General features: G+C 46.1%; 1 long non-coding RNA gene and 1 other non-coding gene across 2 annotated transcripts; one reads left to right on the forward strand and one right to left on the reverse strand.

Annotated features, from left to right (window-relative positions):
• Positions 1-232: 232 nt before the first annotated feature.
• LOC119388899 (uncharacterized) lies at positions 233-3126 on the reverse strand. The gene is made up of 3 exons (XR_005182891.2): positions 3089-3126; positions 1134-1222; positions 233-329 (listed from the first exon to the last, which is right to left on the reverse strand). It is a non-coding gene; the product is annotated as an uncharacterized LOC119388899 (long non-coding RNA).
• An 8973-nt stretch (positions 3127-12099) lies between these two features.
• Positions 12100-12223, forward strand: LOC119392051 (U5 spliceosomal RNA). The gene has a single exon (XR_005183643.1). It is a non-coding gene; the product is annotated as a U5 spliceosomal RNA (small nuclear RNA).
• The last annotated feature ends 487 nt before the right edge of the window (positions 12224-12710 follow it).

The following is a 12710-nucleotide window of genomic DNA, read 5'->3' on the forward strand; positions in this document are numbered from 1 at the left end:
ATAACGCGTTCAAGAGTTGACATTTCAGTGACTGCCTCTTCAATTCTGCCTACTTCATTACTAACTGCTATCAGCAGATTCATTGATACACCAGTAAAAGCAAGAACAATGTTGTCTGATGTGAGTAAATCTACAAGCCTGAACTTGTTCCCCATAAAGGAGTCCACATCGACCTGGATGCTCTTGTCTTGTGTACACATGTCTGGTACATTCTGGATGAACTGTGAAAGCTGGGCTTCTGCAGCCTCCTGGTCTAGTGAGGAAGCAGCTGTACCAGTTGCACCACTAGGACATGGTTGTGATGCAGTTTCCTGGCCATGCTGTCGTACCTGCGTGCAAGAAAGTTTTCCCGTAAGGACCGATTCAAGTCAAGAAAACACATCTACGAATCTTCTGATATACTAGTTTAGAGCTATTTTGGGCATTAGTGTCACACTGATTTAACTCATTTTGGATTCATTGCAATAAAAAAGCAATAGCTTAGCTAATTTGTCTTTGTAATTTTTTTAAATACTTGATAGGGTCATATGTATGCACAGCCGCATAGTGGGTGATGAGGCGTGCTATAGTGGGATGCTAAGATCTTATACTGTTTATATCAATTTATGCCTACCAGTGTTGTGGCTTTTCACTGCTTACTTATTCTATCAGCTACCTGACTCATTGTTTCCGTAATAACATGACATGTTGAGATGTTTGCCTACACAGCAAAATACGAGAGAATTGCAGGTACATGCTGCAGCGACACAACTATTCTGAAACAAGAGTTTGACTTCTTGGAACAAGTGAAATGTGGCATTTTACTTTCCTGGAGCCTCTTTGAAATGCAATGGAAACCTTCACTTCATGTATGATGATATTGCACAAGTTATTGTGCATGCCATGAGCTGATTTGTATAATTTCCCTTCTGTATACCTCGCAATATATAAAGGGTCAGATCAGAGTATGGCATATTATGGTGAAAAAGTTGCCAGAGGGTGTAACGAAACCTTGAGGGGTATGTGCTTTAAGCTATTGACATGAACTTGTGCTCACTGGTTAGCAGAAATGCATATCTCGGTTGCCAAGCTTTCTCCCTGGATGCATCTAGCTACAATGGCAATACACATTACAACATGTAATTGAGCCTTACATCATATAGGTCATCATCGGGGTTCTCTTCACAAGGTAGCCCATGCACAGCTCGGGCAGGTTCCCGACATGTTCCTTGAGAAGTTGGTTCTGCACAAAAGTGAAATGAAAGAATTCATAAACATTCCACACTGCAAAAGAGTATGCAGGAACAGTGACAGCTCAGGGTGTATTTACGATACTGTAAATATGCAAGCCTGAGCCAGTGTATATTCAAGATTGATTGAAAACCGCTTTATCTTGGCCATAGAACGACATGAGTATACTTTATATGGTTGGAGATGTGGTTTGCATTATCTAGCACCACATGAGTGCAAGCAGCTAGACTGACCACCACATTTTTATTCTTGTTTACAATGACCGAGTCTAGCCATGTGAGTAATCCTTTAAAATTAACCCTGTTATGTCTTGAATTTCTGAATATTATCTGGCATCACAGGTCGGCAAACTCACTCACGAGTGCACTCACTCAGACTCGGAGCTGTGAGTCTGTGCATGAGTGAGTTGCGGTGAGTAATATTCTGGTGAATTTGAGTCCGAGTGAGTCCGATTGAAAAAAATTTTGGTGAGCCTGAGTCCGAGTAAGCCCTAAAGGCAAAATATACTATTTAATGAGTTAGTCTGAGTGAGCTCCACATGTTTTGCCAACCTACGCCTGGTGTTACCGCATTTCGTGACCAACTGTCATCACTACCCACAAGCAAATTTATCCAGAGAGGTAGGTGTGTAACCGAAAGCTCTCAATTTCTGTCCTGCCATTTCTTCACTGCTTCTAGAGCTGGAGCATAAGAACATGCAGTTTGGACAAAATGTCACATGCCACTTTCTATGCCTTGTTAGTTTTTTTGGTAATTTTTGACAACGTGCACTCAGAGATGCACATCAGCCCTTTGAAGTCAAATAAACCTACAGCGCAATAACTATTGGCTGCCTGTCAGCCTGGCTTGTTTACTGTTCCTTAACCATGCATTCCTGCAGGCAGCTGTTGTATTTTTGCAAGACGTAAGCACTTTAAAAGTTTCTTTCGCATGTTATTGCAACGCACAGATGCACAACAATTTATTCCCTCGTTGTGCTACAATGACGAAAGAGAAAAGTCAGTAGTGAAAACGGCCAGATGCATTTTTATGGCGTTTGTTTGTGTGTACTAATGCAGCTGCAGTGCAACTACCAGTGTGTACCAAGGCAGAGGTTGTGCAGTGGAACATGGATTGAGACCAGTTTATTGCTGCAAGACATCACGAAATGCATCTTGAAAGATGCAAACACCAGTGATGTCAACGAGAGTTGCGAAGTTGGCTTGTTAGCAGATAATTAGAAGCAGTTGGTTGCAGCGTGAACTCGACAGAGGGACGAACAAAGGCACAAAGAAGCGCTCCGTGTGTGTCTTCTTTGTGCCTTCGTTTGTCCTTGTGTCGAGTTCACACTGCAACCAGTTGCTACTAGTGTGGCATGCACATATGACACTTTCCATGAGTTTGGTTGTCTGCATTCCTATCAGTTCGATGACCCACACTGCAGTGGTAGTCATAATGTCTGGTAGCATTGTTTTGCAAGTGTGTGAAAGCATCATGGTGATTGCAGAAGAAGTTAGAACCATAATAAATCTAGAAGAGATGAAACCTTTGCCTATGGATACTGTGGAGATGGCTGACAGCCAGGAGTGCTTGAACAGCTTGCACTACTTCCTGAACAGAACTTAATTAGATTGACATTGCACCTTTGACTTTCTACGGGCTTATCAGCAAAACTTTCACAAAGTAGTAAAGCAAATGCCAACTAAAACAATATACTACTGTGCCACCCAATTATGATCAAATCCACAGCCTTCCAAGGTTTCTTACTTGTGTGCCCTACGTGGCATGTCATAATAAATATTAGCAATAACACAGCATGAATAATGTATTTTTACTGCACTGAAGAAGCATAGGTGCTTTAACCTATGAAACAACATACCATGACAATGTCTAGCAGAGGCACGGGCATCTCGCGCTGCCGCTTCCTGTATTCTTGACAAGTCCTTTTTCTTTTTGTCATGGGTTCTTGCGGGCAAGTTCTGTGAAGGTACAGCAGTCTTCTTCAGCCGTCTTCGATTAGGCGTCCACACTTTGGGGTCTACACAAAATGAGAATTGAAACGATATCCGTTTTTACGTGCCACAGTGACAATCTGATTTGAGGCATTACAGAAAAGCACATTTCGACTACCTTGGTGTTAAAAGAGCATCCAGTGCGCGGTACCGAAGCGTTTTATTTAATTCTGCCTTCATAAAAGTGCAGCTGCCATGGGTAGGAATAAAATTAAATTGATTAATTTCTTCATTCAAACAAAGTGCTAATGCACACTTACACAATCACTCTAGAGGAGACTGTTTAAAACCAGTGATAAAGCTATCGCGCTGAAAAGTAATACCGGTGGCACTAGGGAATTTCTCGCGCGATCAGGGCCGATTCGTATTGTGCTCGGTCCAGATCAACTGCTGCTACAGTGTCACTTGCGATCAGGCCCGATTGGGATCAATATGATTGCGGTTTGGGTGACGTCTACGCTAAACTCGATTCGGATAGGCTTTGGCCGTGAAGCAGCGACCAGTGTCGATCGCGAAATCCGATCCGGACTGGCCTTGATTGCGATCGAAGGGCCCACGTGGAAAGATGCTTCAAAGCGCAATCGCACATTATAATCTGTTGAAACGATCGACCGGTTCTCAGGATTAACACGCCGTTCATTTTTTGCTGACGCCAGAACATCAGACACCAGCTGCCTAACCGCTCTACAAATAACAATCAATTGTTGCGGGAGCGATCGGGCGTCGTAAGGCATAGATAGGCAGCGACTTGTTAGCGTGTATTTACGTCCCGCATTGAACGTGCCGTTCACGAAAGCTGTTACAACATCGTAAAAGCGTAATCTTTGTGCTTTCGGGAACAATGTCAACAATAAGCATTTGGCTTACCAATGCTGCTCCAGAAGAAGTCTTCGGAGATGAATGTGCGCTGCAAACCTTCATTGGCGGCGTCACGGGCTTGCCGATCCGGAGCTTCACCACCCACTCCTTCTTAAGTCGCGCGTCCAGCGGGAACGAATGAAGGCTTATCTCATCCTTCACCGCTCGGTTCGTGCACTGAGGCACGCAACACATCCTGTTGCTTTTAAATTTTTTTTCCATCGCGTAGATAGAGGTTGCTAACCAACGAGAAACGCGCCTGGAGCCACTCTGTAACAGCCATTACAATGCGCCATACTCTTTGAAATTGTGCTCTCGCCGGCCGCTACGCGGCGCAACCGTCTGTGTGCATTGCGCGAAAGTAAATGTTTTATTGGAGCGGCCCGGTCCTCTCTTCGCCAACTTCGCAAGTCAGTCGAACGTCGTCGTGTGGATTTCGACGTCTTTAGGCACGGTGCGGTCACTATGAGAACATGTCGGACCCAAGTCCTCCACTTTTGCTCCCTCAGGGTCACTCACGACACTGACCACAAGTTCGTCCTTCACTTTGCAGAAAAAGTCGTCGACCTCGTTCTTCGCGTCTTGGGACACCTTGTCGGGAGGCGTCTTCGCGTCGGCGGACGCATTGGGCTTTCGCCACCTGAAAAGCGTCGACAAAGAGTCGAACGTGTTCCTCGCCCACGGCCAACGTCGTCGGTTGTTCTCCGATGGCTGCATAGTGACATGCGTTTTCAAGGCCTCTCTCGCGAACAATAGATGACGTCACTGCCACGTCACTCACGTGTGACGTCACTTGAAGACTTTCTTTCCCTAAGTTAGTTTTGACTTTTCCCCGTGTCGCCACGGAGTGCCTAGTATGTCACGTGCTTGATGAATTTCGTCCCTAGTGTCCTAGTGTCATCTTCACCTCCGCCGGCGCTGTCTCCGCGCACGTGTCACGAAGTGTCGTCGGTGTCGTCAAGTGTGAAATGCGACGTTTGTGGCGTTGGCCTGTCTTCACTGGAAAAATATGTGGAGCACCACATCGCAGCGCACAAATTCGCCGCCGACTACGTGCAGCAGGCGTTCCACAAAGATAAAGGTGAGTACCCATCCTGTTGTCAGTTTATAGTTGTTGGAAGGGAGTGTCTGGCGTTACGTCTAGACGTAACGGTACGAGCCGTTGCAGTTACGTCCGGACGTAAGAATAACGAGTGTTAAAAGTTACGTCCAGCGTGGCAATACAAATACAGCCCGTTAGACCTACCGAACCGATTGGCCTCGGTGGCGCAGCGGCTAGCGTGTCGTGCTCGGAACTGCGAGGACGTTGGTTCGAACCTCGCTGCTGCTGCTGCAATTTTTTTTTTTTTTTTTTTGTCTCAGGTGTTGCTGAAGTCTGTTGCCAGAGAAGCGCGACGCGGCTCTTGGGTTACGTACGCCTCCGCCTGCCCCGAAGGGGCAGGCTGCGCGGGCTAAACAGCGCGTGGCCGCGACAGCGGCCAGTAGCGCGTGACCGTGACCCTGCCAACCGGCCATTGAGCGTTAGCGAAATGGCCGCACTCGCGAAGCGAGGGCGAAGCCACGATTAGGTTGCCGCGCCCGAAGGGCGCAGAGGGCCTTCACTGAGCAACAGGAAAATAATGTACTCACGTTTGTGGAAAGCCACATGACTAGAGTCCCTAGATTTTCCCTGCTCTTCAACAGGGAAAAATCTAGGGACTTTAGTCTGGACGTAACGATAGCGGTGACTACAGTTACGTCTGGACGTAACCCTAGCAACAGCCTTGTTGGAAAAGACAGTGTCAGTGCACTTTTATCATCTTTTGTGGTGAGGCTGTACAGCACATGACCGCTTCCACGTGCATTCACTGTGCCAGCTAGTTATAATTCGCATGTGCTTGTCGCGTAGAAAAAAAAGAAAGAAAACAAGTATGCACAGAGGCACTAATTTTCACAATTTGCCCGATCACACTGCCGCTTGCGTCGCTTTTTTGTTTTCCCTCTAAAAACAAAGCAGAGCAAATATGTCCGGTGGATACATGATGTGTTGAAACAGGTGAGCGCACAAGACAGGGACAGTGAAAACGACACATAGAGCGCTACTTCCAACTAACATTTAATGCACTACACTCATCACGTGGTAACGTCGAGTGCTTCAGAACAAGACTATAAAAAAAAAATGTATTTTTTTTTCTTCCTTACGCTTTTTTTTTTCTCGCTAAAGATTACAGGCAGTAACGTGCCCATGGAAACAGGGCGACAAAGCGAAAAAGCCCTTGATACCATACAGAAGTTTTTGACCGAGCTCATGAATGCGTTATCAACGGCAAAAACGGCTGTGTGATAAATGCGACAAGAGATGAACATGGGTTTTAACAAAAAGCGGATCATCCAAATGAAGAAACAATGATGCGGCTGAACAAAGGAGGCTGTAAAAAGGTATTAAAAATGGCCTTGAAAAGGTTAACACTTAAAAAGTGAGAACAACAATAAAAGTTTTGCAAAAACGCAGACTCTTTCTTCGAGAGTGACACAGAGGGCATGCTGACACAGCTGGGTCCGAGCTGTTCTGCACATGATGCATCATATATTTCTCGAGCTATGACAGCCTGGTCAAGAAAGGGGGTACAACCGCAAGCTGCACAGTGTAAGGCCATGTTGCCGTCAGACTTTTAAATTGTTGGCGTGTTCACGCAAGCGATCGTTAATACATTGGCCAGTTTGGCCGATGTAAACACATCCACAAGAGAGCGGAATCTTATACACGATGCCGCATTTGCAAGACAAAAACCGCGTGGTGTGCTTCTTGCAGCATGTCAGGCCTTTCACTGTTCACGTTTACACGCTTGCACAGGCCTCCAAAGTTTGTTGTGGGCGGTAAACACTACACTGACTCCTGCGCACCCTGCAGCCTTCTTAATCCTATGTGACACTTGGTGCACGTATGGGATAACAGCAGTTTTTGTCCCATCTCTGTTTTTTGGAGGCACATCACTGGTTTTCTTGAGTCTGTGCAACAAGGTCTCCGCAAGGTCACACAAAACTCTGGAAAACGTGTGCTCTCGAAGAAAGATTTTGTGTTTTTGCAAAACCTGTTGACTTTTATTGTTCTTTTTAAGTTTTAACCTTTTAAAGGCCTTTTTTAATACCTTTTGATGACCTCCGCTGTTAAGCCGTACACTTTGTTTCTTCATTTGTATGACCCATTTTTGTTAAAACCCATGTTCATCTCATGTCACATTTATCACCCAGTCGTTTTTTGCCGTTGATAGCACATTCGTAAGCTCGGTCAAAAACTTATGCTTCAGAAGTTTTTCAGAAAGAATATCAGTGCACTGAATGAGATGAAGGGTAACTGAAGGACTTAATTTATTTTGTGAAGCAGAGAGAGTGAGGGAGCAAAATAAAACATTTGACATTAATCTATCAGGGGCGTAGCCAGAAATTTTTTTTTGGGGAGGGGGGGGGTTCAACCATACTTTATGTTCGTGCGTGTGTTTGTATGTGTGCGTGCCTATATACGCAAGCAAAATTGAAAAAATTTCGAGGGGGGTTTGAACCTCCCCAACCCCCCCCCCCTTGGCTACGCCCCTGTAATCTATGTCTAAGGCCTTTGAACTATTTTCGTTGGTTTAATGTCTCTCTCTGATACTATGTTGTATTTGTATTACAGAATTCAGTGAATGGAAAGCTCAGGAAGAGGCGAATGAGAACTGTTGGTTTGTTCTTCACACGGCTCCCAAAAAGCTGGCCAGTGGGGAAACGAGGAGCCACTACTACTCTAATAGATCAGGAGTGGCTAGGCCAAAGGAAGGTCATGGTAATCGTCGAGAAAAAAAGTCAGGGTACCTGCAAGTCCGGTAAGATATGTCTTTCATTTATTACTGTGACGAAGAAGGAGAACACTCGGAGCCCGGCACCTGAAGATATCACCATAAATGTAAGGTACCAAAGAAAGCATTATGGCCATAAAGCAGAAATTCAGCACTTGAGGATGAGTGACAAAGAAAAGGCCAACGGGGTTAACCAACGTAGCAGAGGACCTGGAGCGTGGTGTGCCCATGAAAACCATATTGAATAATATAAGAACATCTGTTGGGGGCATGTAAGCTGAGGCCAGCACATTTGGCAGAACGCATAACTCTGCATAACATCAAACGGCAGTTTCACATTGCTGCTCCTGAACAGTGTCACACCAATGATGCTGTCAGTGTAGATATGTGGGTGAAAGCAATGTAAGACAAAGGAACACTTGTCTGTCTGTATAAGGCACAAGGTGCAGTGGACCCAACTGGTACTTTTGGTGCAACAGATTTTGCCCTTGCTTTGATGACAGAGCCACAAAAAGAGCTGTTAGAAGAATTGGGCACGGGCACTGTGTGTCTTGACTCAACACATGGAACTACAGGGTAACAGTTTGAGCTGACCACTCTTCTAGTGCTAGATGAAGTGGGATAAGGTATACCTATAGCCTATTTCATCTGCAACAGGATGAATGAGGAAAACTTGGCAGCTTTTTCAGGTCTCTTGAGTGTGCCATCAACGAAAAAGTGGCTGCTAAGACATTTATGTCTGATGACGCCTTACAATTTTACAAGGCATGGTCGTCAGTTATGGGTGTCCCTCAGCAGAAACTTCTCTGCACCTGGCATGCGGATAGGAATTGGCAGAAGAAGTACATGAGTGTGTAGAAAAAACAACTGAGGCCAGACGTGTACCACAACGTGCGACTCCTTTTAGAGTTCCTTGACCAGCAAGAATTTGAAAAGTATCTTCAATCATTCCTTGACACTGAGGAAGAAAAACTGAGGGATTTTCTGAAGTACTTCAAGGACAACTATGCAGTTAGACCTCAAGAGCGGGCCTACTGCTTTAGGACGAGGGCAGGTATCAACACCAACATGCACCTTGAGAGCATGGCACAGGACGATGACGCACAGCATGCTGGAGGGAAAGAAGAATAAGCGTGTTGATAACTAATTTCCTGCACTCATGGACTTGACATATCATTTTTTGATGAAGAGGGCATCCAGATGATCAAAGGGCAAGTAGTTGAGTGCAGTTGAAAGGTTACCACAGATCTGGCACTGAAATGGGGGGGGGGGGCAGGTTGTGCCAAATTAAACGAAGACGGGGATGCTGCTGCTGTCCCTTGAGATGCAATGAATGTGCAGTGTGTGCGCACCTGATACACTTCAACGTGTGCAAGCACATTCACTGTGTGGTCATTGCTAACACATTGTCAAGCAGTGACCAATAACGGCTATGAGAGCCCACCTGAAACAGTAACTGAAAACGAGTCGGGCATTGCACATAGTGCAAAGCATTGCAAAGCTGGAGGCGGCCACAACAGTGCCGAGCCAAAAGTCATGGATCGATCTCGGCCGCGGCGGGTCACATTTCGATGGAGGCGAAATGGTAGAAGCCGTGTACGTACGATGGCAGTGCACGTTAAAGAACACCAGATGGTCTGTAGAACACCAGATGGTCAAAATTCCGGAGCCATCGACTCCAGCGTGCCTTTACCTACCTCGTGGTTTTTGGCACGTAAAACCCCAGAAATTATTATTATTATTGCCAATGATGACCACTGCCTCAACAAATATGAAGAGTACTATGTGTTGATGTTGGCACTGGACGAGGTTCCACTAAATATAAATTTAAGTCACTCATATGTCTCATCTGCTCTATCTGACACAACTGCTGCTGTAATTAATAATTGACTGGAATGCAAAGTGTTCGATTGGTGAATGTGCTGACTGCCCATTTCTCACTTATGATTTCTCATTTCAGATATTGTATTACTGATTGTAGAGGTGTTAAATGACATTGATTTCCCAAAGCTTTGGATGAACCAAACCAGCATTTTAATAAAGCCTTATTGTCAAAGCTTAACCTGGTTGTGTCTTCCTGTGTTGATAATGCATACTTGTGCATGCGGTTTCTGCACTACATTCATTACAGTAATGCAATGCAGTTTCATTTCAAGCCACGAGGACAGAGTCAGAATCGATTTAGATGTGTTCTTTCTTTATGAATGCTTAGATTATTGTTGTTATCTATTATTTTATTATTATTATTTATTATTATAATTAATATATTGCAGCGGTATTTGCACACGTTTCTGGCTACAGAGGAGAGCTCGATCAACATCGACATCGTCTGCAATGGCGGATTGTTTATTTGCAATTTGCAGCGTTTGCGCGATGTAAATTGTTCTTTCGCTAGTTCTTGTACGCGGTAATGTAACATTAACGCTCGCTATCGAGTTTAGGGTATGTCTTCTCACACGTGAAGGTGTGGTGCCTTTTTCACCGTGGATATTACTCGACTCCGCTCGCCCGCCATAGAGGTGAGGTCATTGGCAAGATACACGTTCCGATGCAATTGTGCTTTGTATGAGTGTCATGCTCTGCGCTTTCGATAGGTATCGAGCTCTTTGATCGTTAACTTGCGCTAGATGTGGTATCGAGCCAGTCGAGCTCTGAAAAATCATTTCCGATGATCGGGACACGATCGTGAACGTGCATGAACGCGCGGGTACCACACAAAATATAGGCTGTTGCTAGGGTTACGTCCAGACGTAACTGTAGTCACCGCTATCGTTACGCAGACTAAAGTCCCTAGATTTTTCCCTGTTGAAGAGCAGGGAAAATCTAGGGACTCTAGTCATGTGGCTTTCCACAAACGTGAGTACATTATTTTCCTGTTGCTCAGTGAAGGCCCTCTGCGCCCTTCGGGCGCGGCAACCTAATCGTGGCTTCGCCCTCGCTTCGCGAGTGCGGCCATTTCGCTAACGCTCAATGGCCGGTTGGCAGGATCACGGTCACGCGCTACTGGCCGCTGTCGCGGCCACGCGGTTTAGCCCGCGCAGCCGGCGGAGGCGTACGTAACCAAGAGCCGCGTCGCGCATTCTCTGGCAACAGACGTCAGCAACACCTGAGAAAAAAAAAAAAAAAAAAAAAAGTTCCAGCAGCAGCGAGGTTCGAACCAACGTCTCGCAGTTCCGAGCACGACACTCTAGCGCTGCGCCACTGAGGCCAATCGGTTTGGTAGGTCTAACGGGCTGTATTGTATGCCACGCTGGACGTAACTTTTAAGACTCGTTATTCTTACGTCCAGACGTAACTGCAACGGCTCGTAACCGTTACGTCTGACGTAAGCTAGACACTCCCCAAAATATAAGCTAAAGGAATAGCCAGGCGGCCACCGTACCGCGCGCGCCTCCTTTCGGCAAGAAAGGGAAAGAGGTCTCCGATTTCTCCTCATTCCAACGCGCCGTCGCTCCACCTAAACACCGTACACCGTGAACCCGTGGCTCTGGTTTACATAGAGTGCGCTAGGGGCGCTGCGGTAGCAGCGCTCGCTCCCGGCGCGTGCTCTGGTTTTAATGGAGACCCCTAGGGGCGCGTTATGCTCTCAGATTCATTGCATATGACTATACATATGGCCATAAACATCCAACAACAACCAGGGGCACGTGTATAGACCTCGTCTTCGCTAACTTCAGATTACGTCCCATTCAAGAACCTCTGGCTCTTCATTCACCGATCACAAGGCGGTCCTAATGAAGGGGAAACGAAGTCCGCACCTCAACACCATATACGCCTTATGACATCAATAAAACAACATTGTATATACTGTACACACGTGTTTGTCGCGCATTTGCATGCTCGAGTGGGCAATGTACGGGGAATTCACGATTACCCAAATGATCCCCGGTGCTTCGCCCACTCATCATTATTCACTTCGTGGATATGCGTGAATTTCGTAGCGTGCGTTCACTGCCAGCACTGATTCGAGAGCTCACTAGGCGGTTCCAGTCGGTACGTTTCGCGAAATATACCCTGATGCTCTAAGGTTCCAATTAATTTTTATTAAAGAAACTGCATTCCGAAATTGCTTCTCTCAGCCTGAAGAAATAAAAGCTAACAATTCAGCTGGCGTAAATGATACAGTACGTCGAATTACTTGCCTGGCTTGTTATTGTGCGAGGGTCGGCTTACGTGCGGTGCCGTTGTGGCCAGTGATCATTCAACCGTCGCTCAGGTCTCTCCTCACCCTACACGAATTAACCTTTCGCCTTTTACTAAAGGTTACCGTGGGGAGGGACACTCCAATGAGCCTACAGGCGAATTTTTGGAAGGCCCTGCCTGTTTGGGTGGGGCCTGATTTGTCAATCCAAAAGCAGATTTCGACGTCCATTCATGCTTTCGGCCGACTCTAGTAGGCATTTAAACCGCCTCCGTTCACACTTGGCCTAGAAAGGGGCGAAAACGGCAAAATTCACTGGAAATCCACTCGCTTCACCGCCATCCGCCCGTAAATTGAATATGGCGGCCAAGGAGTCGGCAGTAGTTCGTTGCCTTTCTACGGAGCTTAGCGTAGTTTTTAAATGCGAAGCATTTCTTAGCGAACCTTTGGCACTTTGAGCGTTTCTATCTACGTATCTATCTATCTATCTATCTAGCCGCCTACGTCTGGGTGCTCTCACGGTCGCCTCCTTAACTTGGTGTAGACCAAAATTGGCATGGGAGGGTAAGAGGATTTGACGAATATGATTGTCGGGTCGTTACATGAATAACGTGAAAATCCTGTCGCGTACGTCGTCAAACCCTTTCCACTAGACACGTGTGGCACATACCCTTTTGC

Source organism: Rhipicephalus sanguineus, chromosome 4, assembly GCF_013339695.2.
Source record: "Rhipicephalus sanguineus isolate Rsan-2018 chromosome 4, BIME_Rsan_1.4, whole genome shotgun sequence".
Lineage (NCBI taxonomy): Eukaryota > Metazoa > Arthropoda > Arachnida > Ixodida > Ixodidae > Rhipicephalus > Rhipicephalus sanguineus.